Here is a 21,006-nt window from a genome sequence, read left to right on the forward strand (position 1 = left end):
ATTTGATTGTTCCTTTTGGTTAACCTAGAGTTATATAAGGAAATTAAATATTAACTTTCCTTAAAAGGCTTTATCTAGTCGGTGGTGGTTGCTCCTATATCCAAGAAGGCCAAGTCCTCGCCATGCAGTACTGGAAGCTAATTTTGGAAACTAATATTTAATTGAATTTATAACCTAGGTGATTTGAATCAAACGTGTTAAGTTCCGCAGGAGATCCAAATCTAAACCTAAAAGAACATATAAATTAAACTTGGAATCAAACGTGTTAAGTTCCGCAGGAGATACAAGTTTAACTTAAAAGAACACATGGTACCTAGGAAAGGTTCAGATCACATACAAAATTTTTGTACAGTGGAGCCATTGGGTTTTTTGAGTAGCAACCAACAGTCTCAATTACATCAATTCCCTCACACTCATTCCTTGAGTACGGTTCTTTCTCAGTAATGTTAATCTCAAGTTGGGACACATTAAGAGGTGTTGATGACGTATAAGCATCTTCTTCAAGCACATTCATGTTATGAATACCTCGAGGCGGCGCTTTTAGCAACACATACCAATTTGATTCATCATTATCCCTAGAATAGAATACTTGCTTTGCTTGTGATGCTAAAAATGAAAGGATCACTTTCAAAAGTTTTTAGTCCTTGATGTAAGTTGACCAGTGTAAAACCATCTTCAATTTTGATACCAGTTCCAGGATTGACCCAATCACATCTAAAAATAGGCACTTTAAAAGAATAGTAATCTAGCAAAATAATATCTCGAATATCCCCATAGTATGATAATCTTCCTACTGTATGTGCCTTGTCATTAGCATTAAATTGATAAATAGTATCGGCTTCAATTGAAACACCACTATCTTGTATCGACCTTTCAACATCAATTGTGTGGAACCAATATCCATTTACAATATATCCTGTATAAGATGTAACGTGCTTTCTAGGACCATGTGCTAGCCATTGAATTCGACCTGAAGAGTTAACAAAAACCTGTTTTGATAACCATTCGACAAATGTTTCCATATGTTTCTTTTGTAACAATGTTTCATTACTTGAGAAACGACGATTTGTTTGTTTAAGCTCGTCAATGTGCATCCTATTTAAAATCATTGAAGGGAGATGTTAGAATACATAAGACATGTAATAGATCAAGACTAACAATATAAAATTAACTACACTCACTGTAAGTAAGGTTCAACTTCTGCACTATTGAATAATATATATCGATGTGCAGCTTGCAACACGTGGTACTCTAAAATCTTTTCTTTCCCTTTAGAAATTGGGCGACCTTCTAATAATCCATCTTCCAAATCATCGTTCCTATTAGAACGAACACCAATACTATAAGCCTTTTTTATATAAGCACTACAAAATATCATTCGTTCTTCTGCGAGGTAACACTCAGCTATCCATCCTTCTGGTCTTGCCCGGTTCTTCACATACCCTTTTAGTGTTTTCATAAATCTAAATCACAAAGCAAATTTCAAATGAAAGAAGTGTTCTAATAAAATCTAAATCATTTTATAATATTAAAATTATCAAAAAGAATAATTATTATTTATTACCTTTCAAATGGATACATCCAACGGAATTGGACTGGTCCACACAAACGAGCCTCTCTTGCTAAATGAATTGTCAAGTGAACCGAGATGGTAAAGAAAGCAGGTGGAAAATACCTTTCCAACATGCACAGAATTTCAGCAATATTCTCCTCGAGTTGTTCTAAATGGTTCCGGTCTAATACTCTTTGACATAATTCATTGTAAAATGCACCCAAAAGAAATATAGCATTACGTGGACCTTTCGGTAGAAGATTCCTCAATGCTACTGATAGCAATTGTTGCATTAGAATATGACAATAATGAGATTTCAACCCAATAAGCTTACGCTCTTCTACAGAAACACAGTTACCAATATTTGAACTATATCCATCGGGTAACTTTATTTTCTTCAACCTAGAGCAAAACACATCCATTTCTTTTCTAGACAATGTGTACGGTGCAGCGGGCAAATGATATTTGTTTTCTCCTTTTTCTTGAGGATGTAATTCTTGTCTAATTTTTAAGTGTACCAAATCTTTGCGAGCATTCACACCATCTTTGGATTTTGTCTTCAAGTTTAACAATGTGCCTATGATATTCTCGCAGACATTCTTTTCAACATGCATCACATCTAAGTTATGACGTAGCAAGAGGCCCTAAAGGTAAACGTCAACATGATTTATAGTGTTAGTTCAGAATATTAGAACATAATTTAGGAACAAAAAATAACAAATTGTAAAAGCTAATGAATAGAGTAAAAAATAACTTACACTCCAATATGGCAAATTGAAAAAAATTGACTTTTTCTTCCACCTTTGAACTGGTTTTTGTATCTCTTTTGAACTCTCCTGTTTCTTCCTCTTTTTCCTCAAAGTGTTGACAGTCTCACCCTTTTTCTTTTTACCCCAGTCATTTTCAATATCTTTCAATGCATTGATAATTTCTAACCCATTCAAAAGTCTAGGTTTCCCTTTACTCTCCTTTTCCCCATTAAGCCACTTTTTTCTGACGAAATGGATGATTAGGAGAAAGAAATCTCCTGTGGCCTAAATATGCAAACTTTCTACTATACTTAAGCCACATTGAACATGTATCTTCACCACATATTGGGCAACCAAATTTTCCTTTTGTGGCACATCCAGCTAGATTTTCGTAAGCTGAAAAATCATTGATTGTCCACATCAAAATAACCTTTAGGTTGAATATTGACTTGCTAAATGCATCATATGCCTCCACACCTGTGTCCCACAACTCCTTTAAATCCTCCACAAGGGGTTCCAAATATACATCTATATCATTTCCCGGTTGCTTTGGACCTGGAATCAGTAATGTCAGCATAAGATTTTCCTTTGCCATGCACATCAATGGAGGAAGGTTATAATTGATCAAAATAACTGGCCAACAACTATATCTGGAACTAAGGTCACCAAAAGGATTGAATCCATCTGTCGCAAGACCAAGCCGGAGATTTCTAGGATCTGATGCAAAATCTGGCCACTTATGATCTATTGTATGTCAAGCCACTGAATCAACTAGACGACGCATCATATGATCTTGACTTTTGTGGTTCGAGTGCCAAATCAACTCTTCAGCCTTTTCTTTTGATTTAAACATCCTTTTCAATCTTGGTATCACTGGAAAATATCGTAGGACCTTCTCAAGAACTCCTTTACAAACTTTGGCGGTGACTTTGTCTATCTTCCATCTTGAGGAACCACACTTCGGACATGAGTCCAAATCTTTAATCTCTTTTCTAAATAGACAACAATCATTTGGGCAAGCATGAATTTTCTCGTATCCTAAATCAAATGGTTTTAATAATTTTCTCATTGTGTAAACAGTTTATGGAAGTGTGTTGTTTTCAGGAAGCATGTCACCTAAGATCTTAAGGAGCTCATTGAAACTATTGTCTGTGTGACCATTAGTAGACTTGTAATTATATAGTGTGACGACTGCCGACAACTTTGTATAAGTTGTACAACCAGGAAAGAGAGGTGTTTTTGCATCTTTTAATAAATCATCAAACTCATAATCTTTTGCCTCAGACATAGTGTGTCCAACCTTTTCTTCTGGTACAAAAACATCCTTATATAAGTGATATGCCTCTCTACATTCATCCTCTTTTTGAACTCCTTTTGAACTACCTTCATCTTGAGATTGTGAGTTATAAGTTTCACCATGGAAGACCCAAATAGTGTAAGTAGGATCAAACCCCTTAATAATTAAGTGGTCGTACACTTGGTCAAATTTCATATACTTTTTATTTTTACAATGCTTGCAAGGACATAAGATTACTTCACGTGTTTTTGCATAGTTCCTAGCTTGTGCAATAAATTTTTTAACCCCTTCTTCATACTCGAGTACAAGCCTTGAAGGCAGATGCATCCATTTCTTATCCATCTCGTGAATAAACCTTTTTCATTTATATGAAATAATTATGAGATTTTATCAAAATATATGTATAAGAAAACATCACATAATAAATAAAAAACCTAAATATAAAAAAGTGATTCCTACATCATAATATTTTGCAACGATTCAATTAATAATCATTGACCACAAGCTAATATAAAACTAATTACATCTGATGTGAAAAATATAAAGAAGATGTTCATTATATAACTTAGATGACCACAATCTAATATAAAACTAATTAATTGCATCTGATGTGAAAAATATAAAGAAGATGTTCACTATATAACTTAGAATTGAGAAGTAGTCACTGATATAAAGAAGATGTTCACTATATAACTTAGAATTGAGAAGTGGTCACTGTTATATATGTATCCTTTTGCCTATAAATATACCACAAGCCATACAACTCCATTTGCACTTCCTATAAGCAAAAGCATAGCATGGCGCAACGGCTTGCAAAAATCATTTCTAAAATGAGCATTTAAGTGCTCATACTTTGTAAGTGTACAACAATCAAAGCTTAACATAGTTCACAAAAGTGAAAGAGTCGAGCAGTGTCGCACAAATAAGTTTAGGGACTTGAGATTAGGGTTACCTTTGGCCTTGAGCTTTTGTGTAGAGTGTGGAGTGGTTAGCAAAGGGCTTGCTTACTCTTGCTGTGGTCCTTTGATATGGAGAGATGGAAGGAAGTCTTGTAGCAGATGACAGCGAGTGCGGAGAGGCAGAGTGGAGTCGGGTGACCGACGATGGTCACTGTAGATAGGCGGAGAGGATTCCTACGGCTGGTGGCGGTGAGTGCCGAGAGGTAGAGAGGAGTCCGGCAACGGCGACGGTAGTGAAGAGAGGCAGAGAGAGCGGAGAGGCAAGGACCTGTTGCGGCAATGGCTTCGAGCGGCGAAGGGTTTAAGCGATGGCTGTGCGTTTTTAACTTTAGCAATGTTTTTTTTTATTTACAGGATCTTGCTTATTTTTTGTTTTAATTAACTTTAATTTTCTTACTTTATTTTTTAAACCAAGTTACTATGTGTTCTTTACGTTTACGTTTACGTTTACATTTTTAACCAAGTTACTTTATTTTATTATTACTTTTTATTCATTATTTCCAAACTAATTACAAGTTACATTCTATTTTAATCATGTTTTTTTATTTAATTTGGTTTAACATAATTTTATTTTATTATTACTTGTTCTTTATTATTTCTAAACTAATCGCATCATATATTTTGCACGCTATTGATAAAAAATAAAAGTATTTGCAGCATACCTATTCTTGTACGCTATTATTGTTACTAAATATTTATAGTATTAACGGCATGGTTTTAATGTGCGCCGTTAATAATTAGACATAAATTTTTTTCTTAATCAAGTTTATACTATTAACGGTGCGCATCAACATGCACGCCATTAATAATACTATTAACAGCGTGCTTTTAATGTGTGGTGTTAATAGCAAGCTGCGAAAAGCTATTTTTGTTGTAGTAAAGGAAAAAATATCTTTTGTAAAAATTTTATAAACTCTTATAAAATTTTACAAGCTCTCTTTTAATTTCCTAAAGTGGATGTTAAAAAAGGAAAGTTTTAAAAATTAAAATCATGTTTTAAAATTTAAAACTTCTCTTCTAAAAATTTCCTTTTTTAACATGGTTACAAAAATTTAAATTTTAAAACTTCTATTCCTTTTTCTAAAACCATGAGAATGGTTAAAAAAGGAAAGTTTTAAATCTTTTAAATTTTCTTTTAAAACATGTGGCCTAATTCAAATAAGGAAAGTTTTTAAATTTTAAATCTCTCTTTTAAAACTTGTAGTTTTCTACAAAGAGAAGATTTTAAAAATTCAAAACACCCCTCCTTGTTTGAATTAATGTGGTCGACCCCCTCTTGCTTGGGCACCAAGCAAGGGGTCGACCCCTTAAGAGGATAATGTGGCCGGCCCTTGCTTGGTCACCAAGCATTGGGCCGGCCCCCTTCTTGGACACTAAGATGAGCTTATATTTGGATGGATTTGAGGCTTTAATGAGGCTACGACAAGGACCTAGAGGAGAAATTGATTTTGGCCTTCCGATGAGTTTGAGTATCTCATGTTCGCCCGGAACACACAACTCAAGTTCATCGATAATAACTCATTCCACTAGAGAGTTATTATCTCACTACCGCACCAATCCCAAATTACATTATGGGCTCCTTCTTATCATGAGTGTGTTAGTCTCCCTGTGTTTAAGATAATGAATGTCCACTAATTAAATGAGTTACCGACAACTCACTTAATTAATATCTTAGTCCAAGAGTAGTACCACTCAATTTCATTGTCATGTCGGACTAAGTCCACCTGCAGGGTTTAACATGACAATCCTTATGAGCTCCTCTTGGGGTCATTCTCAACCTAAATTACTATGACATAGTCTCCTTCTATAATCAACAACACACACTATAAGTAATATCATTTTCCAACTTATCAGGCTTATTGACTTATCGAGTTAAATTTCACCCATTGATAAGTCAAAGAAATAAATACTAAATATATTTGTTTTTTATTATATTAGGATTAAGAGCACACACTTCCATAATAACTAAGGTTTAGTTTTTTTATAAAGTCAGTACAAAAAGAACTTACCTAAAATGGTCCTACTCAATACACTTGGAGATTATCAGTGTAATTTATTAGTTAAGATAAACTAATACTTAATTACACTACGACTACTTCGACAGTTTGTTCCTTTCCATCTTAGTCGCGAGCAACTGTTTATAATTTATAAGGAACCGACAACATGATCTTCTGTGTGTGACACCACACACCATGTTGTCTACTATATAAATTAATTGAACAAATTACATTTAACAAATAAATGTAGATATTGACCACTGTGATTCTTTATTTCTAAATAAATATTTATGCAAAAGCTAGGCTTTTAGTATACACTCTAACAATCTCCCACTTATACTAAAAGACTATGTTGTCATATATCCTGCCATATATCTGATTCCCAAACCTTCAACATGCCCATCAAAAGCTCTTGCCTTAGGGGCCTTAGTGAAAGGATCTTCCAGATTATCACTTAATGCAATCTAGGCGGCAACAACTTCTCCTCGTTTATACGATTTCTCGTATTGGGTGGTACTTGCGCTCTATTATGTTTACTTGCCTTATGGACTTATGGTTTCTTCGAGTTTGCTACTGCACCACTATTATTACAATAAATTGTAATAATTTTTGGGCAAACCAGAAAACATGTCTAAGTCCATCATGAAGTATTTGAGCCATACAACTTCTATGACTGCCTCAGAGGCTGCCACTTACTCAGCTTCTATGGTGGAGTCCGAAAAAGCACCTTTGCTTATCACTCTTCCATAGTTATAACTTGACCTCCTAAAGTAAACACAAAACCTCGAGGTTGACTTACTATTATCCCTATCTGATTGGAAGTCAAAATCCGTGCAACCCACAGGGACTAAATTATCTGCCTTGTAAGCTAGCATATAATCTCTAGTGCCTCTAAGGTACTTCAATATATGTTTTACCATAGTCCAATGTCCTTGTCCAGGGTTACTTTGATATCTACTAACTATGCCTTCGGCAAAACAGATTTTTGATCTCGTGCATAACATACATTAGGCTTCCGACAGCCGAAGCATAAGGAACTGCCTTCATTTTCTCTATCTCCTTTGATGTCTTCAGAGACATCTCTTTAGATAAAGCTACTCCATGCTGAAAAGGTAAGAAACCTTTCTTGGAGTTTTGCATGCTTAAAACGAGCAAGGATTGTTTCAATATATGAAGCTTGGGATAAGTAAAATATTCTTTTGTTGCGATCCCTTATTACTTTAATCCCAAGAATATATGCATTCTCCCAAGCCCTTCATATCAAATTGTTTGGACAACCATACCCTTACTTCTGACAACACTTTGATATTATTTTCAACTACCAAAAATGTTATCTACGTATAGTACAAGAAATACCACCACGTTTCCATCACACTTCTCGTATACACAAGACTCATTTGGTTATTAAATAAATCCATAGGTCTGGATTACTTTATTAAACCGGATGTTCCAAGACCTTGAAGCTTTACTTCAGTCCATAGACTGATTGAGCTTACACACAAGATGCTCTTTGCTCTTTGCAATGAACTCTTCTGGTTGCTATATATGAATGTTTTCTTTAAGACTTCCATTAAGGAAAGCTGTCTTGACATCCACTTGCTAAATCTCATAGTTCATATGAGAAGTAATAGATAAAAGAATCCGGATAGACTTAAGCATAGCTACCGGTGAAAAAGTTTCCTTTTTCAACAAGCCTTGCTTTGAAAGTTTCTACCTTCCTATCTATCCCTCTTTTCCTATTGTAGACTTATTTTCACCCAATGACTTTTACACCATTTGGTGATTTTATAAGCTCCCAGACTCTATTAGAATACATATATTCTAATTATGTATTTATTGCTCTTTGCAAAGATATTACATCTTTATCTTGGAGTGCTTCATCATATGTCCGGGGATCAGGTTCATGTCCACCAGGGATCAAGTCCAAAGACTCTCCCAAAACATGAATCTTTTAGGTTGCCTAACAACCCTCCCACTACGACGAGGCACTTTCTGCAATTGTGTATCATTTGTGATACATGTTGCAGTTTCTTGTGATATTTCATCTTGTACAGTTGGTACTAGATTAGACGTGTCCTTTAATTTCCTTAAGAACAATTTTTACTCATGGACTTATGGTTCATTGTATAGTCATTTTCTAAAAACGGGCATTGGTACCAACAATGACCTTCCGATTTTAAGGACTATAAACCTCTTTTCATTTTTCTAGGATAACTCACAAACAAGTGAACTCATGTCCAACTTATCAGTGTCTCTCATGTGCTAGACCACCCAAATCCGAATATGCTTCAGACTAAGCTTACGCCCATTCTGCAATTCTATGGGAGTAGAGAGTTCTGACTTAGAAGGTACTATGTTCACTTCCGTTTCCAGTGTATATCCTTAAAACGAATTTGGTAATTTTCTGAATAACTCATCATCGATCTAATTATTCCATAAGAGCCTTATACCTTCTTTCTACTACACCATTCTGTTGGGGTGTACCAGGTGCAGTTAGTTGGAATTAAATCCCAACTTCTGATAAGTGACTCCTAAACTCTCCTAAGAGGTACTCGTTACTACGATTTCACCGTGGTGTCTTGATACTTTTACTTTGACGTTACTCCATATCTGCCTAGTACTCAAAGCACTTAGACTTGTGGCGCATCAAGTAAATGTATCCTTATCTCGAATAGTCATCTATAAAAGAGACGAAAATATTCGAAACAACTTCTTGCCTGGATAGTCAAAGGTCTACACAAATCAGAATGAACCAATTCCAACATATCTTTGGCTCCATACCCCTTAGACTTAAAAGCTTCTTGGTTATTTTTCCTTCCAAGTAAGACTCGCAGGTTGGAAAGATTTCCACTACCAATGAAGCCAAGAGTTCATTGGTTATTATCCTTTAAATCCTACTCAAGTTAATATAACCTAGCCTTAGATACCAAAAATATGATTGATTCATTTCTGATGGTTACTTTCTCTTATTAAAGTTAGAAAATGTGTTATCAATTTCCATTTATTACATCATGGGAGTTATTGGATTATAAATTGTCAACCAACGTACCAGAACAGATAACTTTCCTATTTTTCTTGATAACAAGTTTGTTATCAAAATAGACAGAATATCTATTCTTTAATAGTTTAGAAACCGAAATCAGGTTCTTTCTAAACTTAGTACGTTAAGACAATTTTTGAAAATCCATATTTTATTCCTATCAGAGGATAAACATCTCTCACTGCAACAGCTGCTACTTTTGCGGTAGTGCCCATGTAGACGGTGTTTTCCTTTTCATATAGCTGTCGGGTTTCCTGGAACCCTGCAATGAATTGCATACATGATTAGTGATATCTGTATCTACACTCCAAGTACTGTAGATAACACCACTAAATATGTTTCAACAACTAATGAATTAAATACACCTATATTGTTCTCAGTTCTAAGAGGGCAGTCTACCTTAATGTCCAAGTCCTATCATTATAATTGGGACTACAAAGTCTTTTCTATAGTATAACAACTAGGGGATTGCAAAACATTTAAAATCCTAAGAGTCACAAAAAATATTTGGTCAAGACCAACACCTTAAAATCCCCATGAATTTTGTATGCCACGATAGTGTGGACATATACAAATTCAAAAAAGAGATTTTGTCCATTAATTTTATTATCTCGTCATCCTAACTTCATGACAAATAAAATTAATAGTTGGTCTATCTTTGATCAAATATTTTGGTCAAAACTTTAAATTTAAAATAACATTGATTCCTCAAACAATATTATTTAAATTCACCAACACCTCAAACACCGGAAATTTTGCATGCCACGATAGTGTAGACGTATACAAATTCGAACATTTGTACAAGGAGGATTGTACCCATTAATTATCTTGTCAATAAATCTTTATGACAAATAAAATTACCTCAAACACCGTAAATTTTGTATGTCACGATAGTGTGGACGTATACAAAACCAAACATTTGTAAGAGGAGTTTTTCCCATTAATTTTATTTTCTTGTCATCCTGACAAATAAAATTACCTCATACATCGTGAATTTTGTATGCCACGATAGTGTGGACATATACAAAAACTCAACATTTGTAAGAGGGGGTTTTTAATTTTGTTATCTTGTCAACTTATCTTTTTGACAAATTAATAGTTGGTTTTCCTTTGGTCACACAAATAATAGCAGTGACTCCGATGGGGAGGATACTATTAGACGTGCCTAAGTGTATGCCATTACTTGACACTAAGTCCATTAATAAGATTGTGCCCCTTCTGATGGGGAAGATCACACGCTCTTAATTAATTTCCTATAGTCATCCTAAATGGAAGTTTGATCTAGTGATCCGCAAAAAAACTCATCCGATATGGAGGAAAGTACTCAGAGCCAACGCGCAAGTTTGTTTGCATCACTTACAAACCAGTAATGGAGACCGTGGAATTTATTAAAATAAATCCCTCTCCCACTTAGTTATTTAAAGTGAGGAATTTTAAACTATCCTAGCATACATCACATGCATTCATACACATCACAGTAAATAAAAGCATTAAATATGAAAATTTATTTTCCAACTATTATGACCTTTTTCCATCACTGTCTTCAGTATGCTCTAACCCTAGCTGCTGCCATCTTTAGCCACCGTCATCGGGTCGAGTTGTTGCATCTATCTTGCTTCTTATTCCACTGCGTCTCTGGTCCTCCAAAAGCACCATGCCTCGCAAATATACGATCCGTGACAAATATAGAATTTTACATATATCGATCCTATATTCCATAAAAGAATGTACATGTATTCTAGATCGAACAAAAAATAAAATTCTAAAAATAATACAGCTCTTACTGCATTTGATACATACAATCATGCACACAAAATAATGCCATTGACATATCCAAGGGTTCAATCACACACAATATCTAAATGTCATAATAGTTGGAGCCTGCAACCACAAAGTTAGCACATCCTACTATTATCCTGCCTAAATTATGTATGACATGTGCATAATTAATTTGAAAACCAAAACACACCGAGGCAAACCCTAGCTCTGATACCAATTGTTTGTTAGTCCTAGGATAATCGTACCGGTTCCACTGTACAAAAATTTTGTACAAGTATTGAACCTTTCCTTAAATAACCTATTGTGTTCTTTAGAAGTTAAATTAGGAATCGCAGACGGAACTTAACATCATTGGTTCCAAATTTAACTTATTTGTTCTTAATGATTTAGATTTGAATCGTAAGCGAAACTTAACACTATTGATTCAAATCCACCTACGTTATAAATTCCATTAAATATTAATTTCTAAAATTAGCTTCCAGGACTGCATGGCGAGGCACATGGCCTTCTTGGATATGGGAGCAACCACCATCGCTTAGACAAATCCTTTAACGGAAAGCTAATATTTAATTTCCTTAAATAATTCTAGGTTAACCAAAAAGAACAATCGAATCACAAATTCAAAAAATAAAGAAAACACAAACTCGAAAAATAAATTTGAAAAACTAGATCTAATGTCTCTTGTGTTTGGAATTTATACAAAGAAAAATAACTATTATGATGCGGAAGAAAATTACTAGTTATACCTTCTCTTTGTATGTTAATGACCTCGAGATCTTCTGCCGTATTCCTCACCTCGCCTTGGACGTCGTGTGGGCGACGATCCTCCAAGATGAACACCACCCAAAGAGCTTTATTCTTCCTCCTCTAAAATCCGGCCACCACCACCAATTTAGGAACCAAAGAGAGCAAGGGAAAGGGAAGGGGAGAGATCCGGCCATAATAGAGAGAGCACAAGCAAGCGAATAAGAGATGATGCAATCCCTACTTCTCCTCTTCTTCTCCTTCTCTTTGTATCCGGCCACACCAAGCAACCACAAGAGGTGGTCGGCCCTAGAATGAAGGGAAGCAAGGGTCGCCCCTTAGGAGAAGAGTAGAGAGAAAAAGAATAGCTTACTCATGAGGCCTCTCCTCCCCTTCTTTTATAATCCTTGCCCAAGGCAAATAAGGAATGACTTTTTACAAAAATTAAAATTTTCCTCTTGTTTTTTCTTTTCCCTTTTAATTTTTCCTTTTCTTTCCTCTTGATTGAATCAATCACCAATCATAGATTGGTTTTAATTTGATTGGATGATGATTTAATCCTATTGGTCGGCCCCTTGCTTGGGCACCAAGCAAGGGTGGCCGACCCCTATAAGGAAGGAAAAGATATCTTTTGTAAAAATTTTATAAACTCTTATAAAATTTTACAAGCTCTCTTTTAATTTCCTAAAGTGGATGTTTAAAAAGGAAAGTTTTAAAAATTAAAATCATGTTTTAAAGTTTAAAACTTCTCTTCTAAAAATTTCCTTTTTTAACGTGGTTACAAAAATTTAGATTTTAAAAATTCTATTCCTTTTTCTAAAACCATGAGGATGGTTAAAAAAAGAGAGTTTTAAAACTTTTAAATTTTCTTTTAAAACATGTGGCCTAATTCAAATAAGAAAAGATTTTAAATTTTAAATCTCTCTTTTAAAACTTGTAGTTTTCTACAAAGAGAAGATTTTAAAAATTCAAAACACCCCTCCTTGTTTGAATTAATGTGGGCGACCCCCTCTTGCTTGGGCACCAAGCAAGGGGCCGACCCCTTAAGAGGATAATGTGGCCGGCCCTTGCTTGGTCACCAAGCATTGGGCCGGCCCCCTTCTTGGACACTAAGATGAGCTTATATTTAGATGGACTTGAGGCTTTAATGAGGCTACGACAGGGACCTAGAGGAGAAATTGATTTTGGCCTTCCGATGAGCTTGAGTATCTCGTGTTCGCCCCGAACACACAACTCAAGTTCATCGATAATAACTCATTCCACTAGAGAGTTATTATCGCACTACCGCACCAATCCCAAATTACATTATGGGCTCCTTCTTATCATGAGTGTGTTAGTCTCCCTGTGTTTAAGATAATGAATGTCCACTAATTAAATGAGTTACTGACAACTCACTTAATTAATATCTTAGTCCAAGAGTAGTACCACTCAACTTCATTGTCATGTCGGACTAAGTGCAATTGCATGGTTTAACATGACAATCCTTATGAGCTCCTCTTGGGGTCATTCTCAACCTAGATTACTATGACACAGTTTCCTTCTATAATCAACAACACACACTATAAGTAATATCATTTCCCAACTTATCAGGCTTATTGACTTATCGAGTTAAATCTCACCCATTGATAAGTCAAAGAAATAAATACTAAATATATATGTTTTTTATTATATTAGGATTAAGAGCACACACTTCCATAATAACTAAGGTCTAGTTTTTTTATAAAGTCAGTACAAAAAGAACTTACCTAAAATGGTCCTACTCAATACACTTGGAGTGTATCAGTATAATCTATTAGTTAAGATAAACTAATACTTAATTACACTACGACTACTTCAACGGTTTGTTCCTTTCCATCTTAGTCACAAGCAATTGTTTATAATTTATAAGGAACTGATAATATGATCTTCTGTGTGTGACACCACACACCATGTTGTCTACTATATAAATTAATTGAACAAATTACATTTAACAAATAAATGTAGATATTGACAACTGTGATTCTTTATTTCTAAATAAATGTTTATACAAAAGCTAGGCTTTTAGTATACACTCTAACAAAACTATCACGAACATAGTCGATCGAAAAATCTCTTGAAGTAACCCGGACGGGCCTTCTTGGGAGGAACCAGAGACTTTAAACTATCATGAATACAGTCGATCAGGAAATCTCTTGAAGTAACCTGGACGGGTCTTCTTGGGAGGAACCGGAGACTTTAAACTATCATGAACACAGGTGATCGGGAAATCTCTTGAAGTAACCCGGACGGGCCTTCTCGGGAGGAACCGGAGACTTTAAACTTTCACATTCATAATCGATCGGGAAATCTCGTGAAGTAACCCAGATGGGCCTTCTTGGGAGGAACCAGAGACTTTAAACTATCATGAACACAGGTGATCGAGAAATCGCTTGAAGTAACCCGGACGGGTCTTCTTGGGAGGAACCAAAGATTTTAAACCATCGTGAGCAAAGTCAGGCGAGATTAAGTATTTGGCGAAAATATGATAGAGCACAAGACTTTATTGGCCCAAGATGTTCGGGATTACACGCCTGACCAAAATTCAAAGTCATCTGGATTTCTTTATAAAAAATCACTCGGGATTACACTCCAGACCAGGATTCAAAATTCAGTGGGAATTCTTTATATATATTCATTCAAAATTACGCTCTCGATCAGAAGTCACAATCATATGAAGTTCTTTATTTAAAATCACTTGGGATTGTACGCCTGATCAAAATGCATAAGTCCTATGGATTTCTTCATATAAAGTTGCTCGGGATTATACGCCCCTCTGAAGTACTAAGGTCTTTGAAATCCTTTATATATATATATATATAGCCGCACCTGATTGAAGATCAAAGAGTTTATGGAAAGCCTCATTGTTCAGAACTATATGGCCAATTAAGATACCTCAAAAGGAAAAGTTCTTATTCTTAGCTTGCATGATCACTACAAAGGAAGCAGTATCAAGCTAACAAATGTCAGAAAAACAAGTAAGTACAATTTTTTACAAAAAAATGCAAGTACTTAATTACAAGTCTTTTTAAATACACAATCATGCTTACTTAAAATTGCTTGTCAAGTCTTCGGGTAATTCCTTGTTAAGTCTGCGACGATTTATGAATTGAAAGGGGGGTTCACTAGATAGATAACCACCTTCCCTCAATTGCTGAATAACCCAGTCACAGAATGATTTAAAGTCCCTATGACACGGCGGACATATTCACCATTAAACTCTCCGGACCTCAGATAGGCTAGGCGCCTGTCCTCCCATCGGTCTTCCTTATGCTCCTTATACCTTTCAAATTCGGTTTGTAGTTTAGTAGCTTGATCTTTGAAAGTGTCTCTTTCTGATTTAAGCTGCTCTATTTCCTTTTGGAGTGAGGATATCTTTGCATCCTGAGCCTTTCTTTGTTCTTACTCTGGTAGAAGAGCAAACTCTTTTGAGGCTGAATCTTGAGCCTGCTTAGAAAGAAAGACATTGTGAAGTCTTTCCACTTTCTCTAAACAATGTTTTTATGGAAAACATCTGAAATAGCTTTGTCTTTCAAAGCAGTTTCCACATGGAGGCTAGAATTTAACCGATCCACTCGTAACTCCAAGGTTTTCCTTTCAAGCTCATTGTCTTTCAATAACTGTCGCTGATGCTGTAGTTCCTTCTTCATAGCCTCTATCTGTTGAGTTTGTAAAGCTATCTTCTCTCGTAATTGAGTAAGATCAATGTGGGAAGGAGGAAGATTGGCTTTCAGTGCCTCTACTTGGGCCTTTAACCTGTTATTTTCCCTTTCCATAGCAATGAGTAGCTGGTCTAGATGAAAACTTGAGGCAAGGAACTAAAATAATAATGTAGTTAGCGGGGATAATAAGAAGTTAACAATATATAATGAAAAAGGCTTACATCAATAGCTTGACGACTGTGATTGTCAACGTGGCTGGAAATACTGGTGACCCTTAATAGCTCTTGGCTATATAGCCAAGACTCGGCCAACGGGCCTTGTAGCTGTAGAAAGCCATAAGTAGGAGGATCTGAGGCTTGTCCCAGTTGAGAGGGCAGACCTAGAGCTTGTCTAAATAGAGGTGTGGGGGGCAGAAGGTGAAGGAGGCTGGGTAGAAGAAGGAAGAGAAGGGAGGGAAGTAGTAGAAACGGAAACAACAGAGGAAGAGCCGGAGGGGATAGAAGATGGCAAAGTAGGGAAAGTTGAGTTGTTGTTGGGGCACGGATAACTAAGGGCCCTGAACTCGGAGAAGATCTCCTGCAAGGTGTTCTCTTAGTTCGTGGTCCAGAGGCCAGGGGAGGTAAGACCAAAGAAAGAGGTTGAGAGAAGGCAGAAGCAATAGTAGTTATCTGGGAAGCAGAAGCAGCTGAAACAATAATAGAAGAGGAAGGAATAAGTAGACCTGGTCTCATCATATTAAGAGAAAGGTTGGGGACAATATGAGTAATGGGCATTAGTTCCTTACCTCTCTCATAAGAAATATCTGAAGGAACAATGGGGGTTTGCACAAAAGTATCGAAGGTATCACGAAAGGGAACCTCTCCAGCAAGTCGAGGTTTCTTGTGTATGGTAACAAAAGGTTGTTCCTCTTCCGGGGAAGCAACCTCTTCCGGGGAAGCAGCAGCTTCCGCTGTTTGTTCTTCCTCAAATAACAAGCCGAGAATAGAGGGGGTAGGATTAGCCCGATGAGCTTGTAGTAATTTTTCTCCAAAATTATTCAAAAAAAGACTTGGTCATAGTGGTGTTCTTATACATGAAAGCAGGTAGAAGAGCATCAGCTGAAACATAAAAATCAAGCATTAGTAGAGAGAATAATTAACAATTAACTAATAAACATAGTTAAGAATGTTTGTACATACCAAAAGAGACCTCTAGGGGGGTTTCAATGGGGCTTATCCCAAAGGGTAACATTAGACCCTCCACAATCAAAGCCGATAAACAAAATTTGGCCCATTTTAACTTGGATAAGGCGGAAGCGACAGACGGATCAGTGAGGAGGTTGGCAGTGTTAGGAGCTAGAGGGAGATCGTATATCCAGTTGATAGGAAAAGGAGGGGGAGAAGGAAGACACATAAAGAAAAATTTGTGACGCCATTCCTCTTGAGGAGGAATCCCATTAAACAAAATAAATTTAGGGCGGGATTGAAACTTAAAAGCGCCAATGTCTACCTGTCGGGGAATGAAGAAGTAATGAAAAAGGCGAGGAGATAAAGGAAAATCTAGTAGTTTAGATACCCCAACAAAACCCACAAGGATAGAAAAAGATTGAGGAATAAGCTGATTCAGAGGAATTTCAAAGTAAATACTAACATCAACGAAAAAGGGGTGAAGAGGGAAGTGGAAACCTTGTAAAACTTGATCCCAAAAGATAGATATACTTCTTGGAGGAGGGAGATGCGGACCATTCTGAGAGGTAAGGCGAACCATATAGGGAGGAAAACCATAGTTCATTTGCAACTCCACCTCCTCTGAATAAATGAGGCTAGAGGCTGATGTGCGTAGATTATATACTCTTTTATGCATGTTTTTACGCACATTTACATACTTTGAGCATGCTTGATCTATGCATTTTTATACTTCCGGCTTTCCTTTTAGCATATTTACTCTTTTGGTTCGGAGATCTACTTTTTGTGCTTTTTCTGTACACAGGAGTCGAAATTGGTGAAGATTATGCGTCCTCAGGCAAGTTTGGAAGTAATTGAAGGAAGAGAGCATCAGGCCGTGTACCACACATGGCCGTGTAGTCTTAACAGGAAGGGAAGAGAACATGGCCGTGTGAATCTCACACGGCCGTGTCTTGATTTGAAGAATCAGAGCAGATGCCTTACATGGCCGTGTGGATCTACACGGCCGTGTGAGGTTTCCAGAGGCCAAGCAGGGGGTGGTCGTGTGCATCACACTGCCGTGTGAAGTTTCCAGAGACCAAGCAGGTGGTGGCCGTGTGCACCACACGGCCGTGTAGCACTTCCAGAGAACAGTAGGGTCCTGGCCGTGTGGAGTCACATGGCCGTGCAGCTTTGGCAGAGAGGGAACTGGACATGGCCGTGTGAATCTCACACGGCCGTGTCGTGGGGCCGTGTGGCGCCCGATTTCCTCCTCTATTTAAACCTTCCTTCATGAATTGAAAGGGGATCTCTCCCCCTTTGGGAGAAGGCAAGATTTGGTGGTTTCCTCCCATTCTTGGGAGGATTTCTGGGCGATTCTAAGGGAGTTCTTGATGATTTCGACTTGGGAGCGAGGATTGGATCCGAAGACGAGGCTTTCTTCATAGATAAGTTTTCTCTTTCCCCCTCTTCTTGGTTTCTTGGATTGGTGATTTAAGAAATGCTTGTAATCTTTATTTCTTCGGGTTTTCTTCCTCGATTCATGGAGTAGATCTTGTATTCTAGGATTAAGGGAGTATTTGTATGATGGATTGATGTAATTTCTTATGGATTTGCCATTTTCTTGTTTCAATGACATTGTCTTGCTTGTATCAATTAGATCTTGAATGATTAATGGTGATTTGTGCTTAATTCTCATTCTTGATTGATTGTTTGGATTTCTTGTGGACTTGGTAGAGATAAACTCTCACTCGATCATCCGAGGGATCCACGTGACAGGTGCAAGCCCGTGTAAGGACGTTTGAGAGATAATCTTGAAGAGGAAATAGGAATATTCAAGAGAGTAGGATGGATTTTGTGATTAGATCCTTGTATCTTGATAGATTAATAAGTTGTGGGCTTCTATGTTGATATCCGAGGAAGGCATAGTAATAGGTGCGCTTCTGTGTAAGGACAACGTAGGTTCACATCTAATTGATCATATTTAGATACATTTCTCAGTCCTTAGCCAGTTATCTATTGCAAGAGAGAACCGGCAACTTTCTACAAGTGTTTGACAATTGAGGGAAAAGAATTGGTGAACCATTTACATTCAAGAAATCTTACAAAGAAATCGAAGCTCCTAGAATCTCCCTTTATCATAACCCAAAACACTAAACTCTTGTTTGTTGATCTTTAATATTAGATTTGTTTACCCTTACTTTGCATTTGAAACGATTGGATAGTTGTTTAGCTAATTCGCATTGAGACATTTCTAGTGCTTATTCCAGTCCCTGTGGATACGATAATCTTTTATATTACTTGCGACATTTCCGTACACTTGCGGAGCGTAACAAGTTTTTGGCGCCGTTGCCGGGGACTGCGCTATAACATTAGGAATTATCAATTGAGTTAGACTAAACATAACATTTGTTTTCCTTTCATATTGCATAGTTGTAACTAATCATTAGATTTCTATTTTTACTTTCTTGTATAACTTTTACTTCTTGTTAATTCTTTTTACAAATTCAATTCTACATTTTTTATTCTTTTATTTTTCTTTTTCTGTTGAATTGTCATTTGCCATCTTGTTCTTGTGTATGCGAAGATCTAACTTTGCAGGGGAATTCTTTCCTTTTGACCCTGAGATTGACAGAACTTTCCATAAAAGAAGAATTCTACAAAGGCAAATTGAAGAACAGGAACATTTGAACATGGCGAATAGACCACTCAAGGATTATGCAGCACCTTATGCAAGAGGTTTTCGATCTAGTATTTCAAGACCTTCAGTGGAAGTTAATAACTTTGAGATCAAACCCGCAATTATATCTATGGTGCAGCAGAACCAATTTGGTGGAGGACCTCATGAAGACCCCAATCAACACTTAGAGGTCTTTTATGAAATATGTGGTACCATGAAAATGAATGGAGTTCCTTCAGACGCAGTTAGATTATTATTATTTGGGTTTTCTTTAAGAGATAGGCCAAAGCAATGGCTAAATTCTTTAGCCCCTAATAGCATCACCACTTGGGAGCAGTGTGAGCAACAATTTCTTGATAAATTCTATCCACCAAGCAAAACAGCTCATATGAGGAATTTAATTGCAAGCTTCAAGCAGACTGATTCAGAATCTCTTTTTGAAGCATGGGATAGATATAATAGTATGCTCAGACAATGCCCACATCATGGGTTGGAAAGATGGTTAGTGTTGCACACTTTTTATAATGGTATCAACTATCATACCAAAGTGTCCCTTGATTTAGCTACTGGAGGGGCACTTATGAACAAAAGTTTAGATGAAGCTGAAGAAATTATTGACAGTGTAGCACAAAATCATCATCAATGGGCAAACGAAAGAAGTGGTGGCTATTCTTCTGTAAACCCAACAATTAAAGCATCAGGGAAGTTTGATGTAGATGTAGTCACTCTTTTGTCTGCAAAATTGGACGCTCTTACAAAGAAATTTGAGAATATGGGGACTAGTGCTAATATGGTCAATGCTATTAGTACATCTTGTGAAGTATGTGGGAGTTCAGAGCACTCAAATGACTCATGTCCATTGGGAGCTATCACTGCACAAATCAATCAACTGGAACAATGTGATGCAATCATGAGTTACAATCAAAGGCAGAACAACCCATACTCAAATACTTATAACCCTGGATGGAAGAGCCATCCCAATTTTTCTTACAGAAATAATCAAGATCAAGGACCATCTATGGGGGCAAGACCAAATTTTCAAGTTGGGCAACAAAATTTTCAACATCTATCTTCTCAAGGCTTACCAAAGTCAAATATTGAAAAGATGCTTGAAGAAATTATCTCAAGTCAGAATGAAATGAAGCAAGATTTAGCAAAGCTCATTCAGAGAATGGATAATTCTGAAAAGCATCAAAAGATCCAGGATAGTCAAATTGCCCAACTAGCCTCCTCATCATCCAGAGCACCAGGACAACTTCCAGGAAAACCTGATGTGAATCCTATGGAGCATTGCAATAGAATTGAGCTTAGGAGCGGACGGACCTTGGGAGACTCCCAAGTGACTGCTCCAAAAGGGATACAAAAAGAAGAAGAGCTCTCTCCTCCTATA

General features: G+C 36.6%; 1 non-coding gene across 1 annotated transcript; it reads right to left on the reverse strand.

Annotated features, from left to right (window-relative positions):
• Window positions 1–20,002: 20,002 nt before the first annotated feature.
• LOC122044656 lies at window positions 20,003–20,108 on the reverse strand. The gene has a single exon (XR_006129684.1). It is a non-coding gene; the product is annotated as a small nucleolar RNA R71 (small nucleolar RNA).
• Window positions 20,109–21,006: the final 898 nt, after the last annotated feature.

Source organism: Zingiber officinale, chromosome 2A, assembly GCF_018446385.1.
Source record: "Zingiber officinale cultivar Zhangliang chromosome 2A, Zo_v1.1, whole genome shotgun sequence".
In the NCBI taxonomy this organism is placed as follows: Eukaryota; Viridiplantae; Streptophyta; class Magnoliopsida; order Zingiberales; family Zingiberaceae; genus Zingiber; species Zingiber officinale.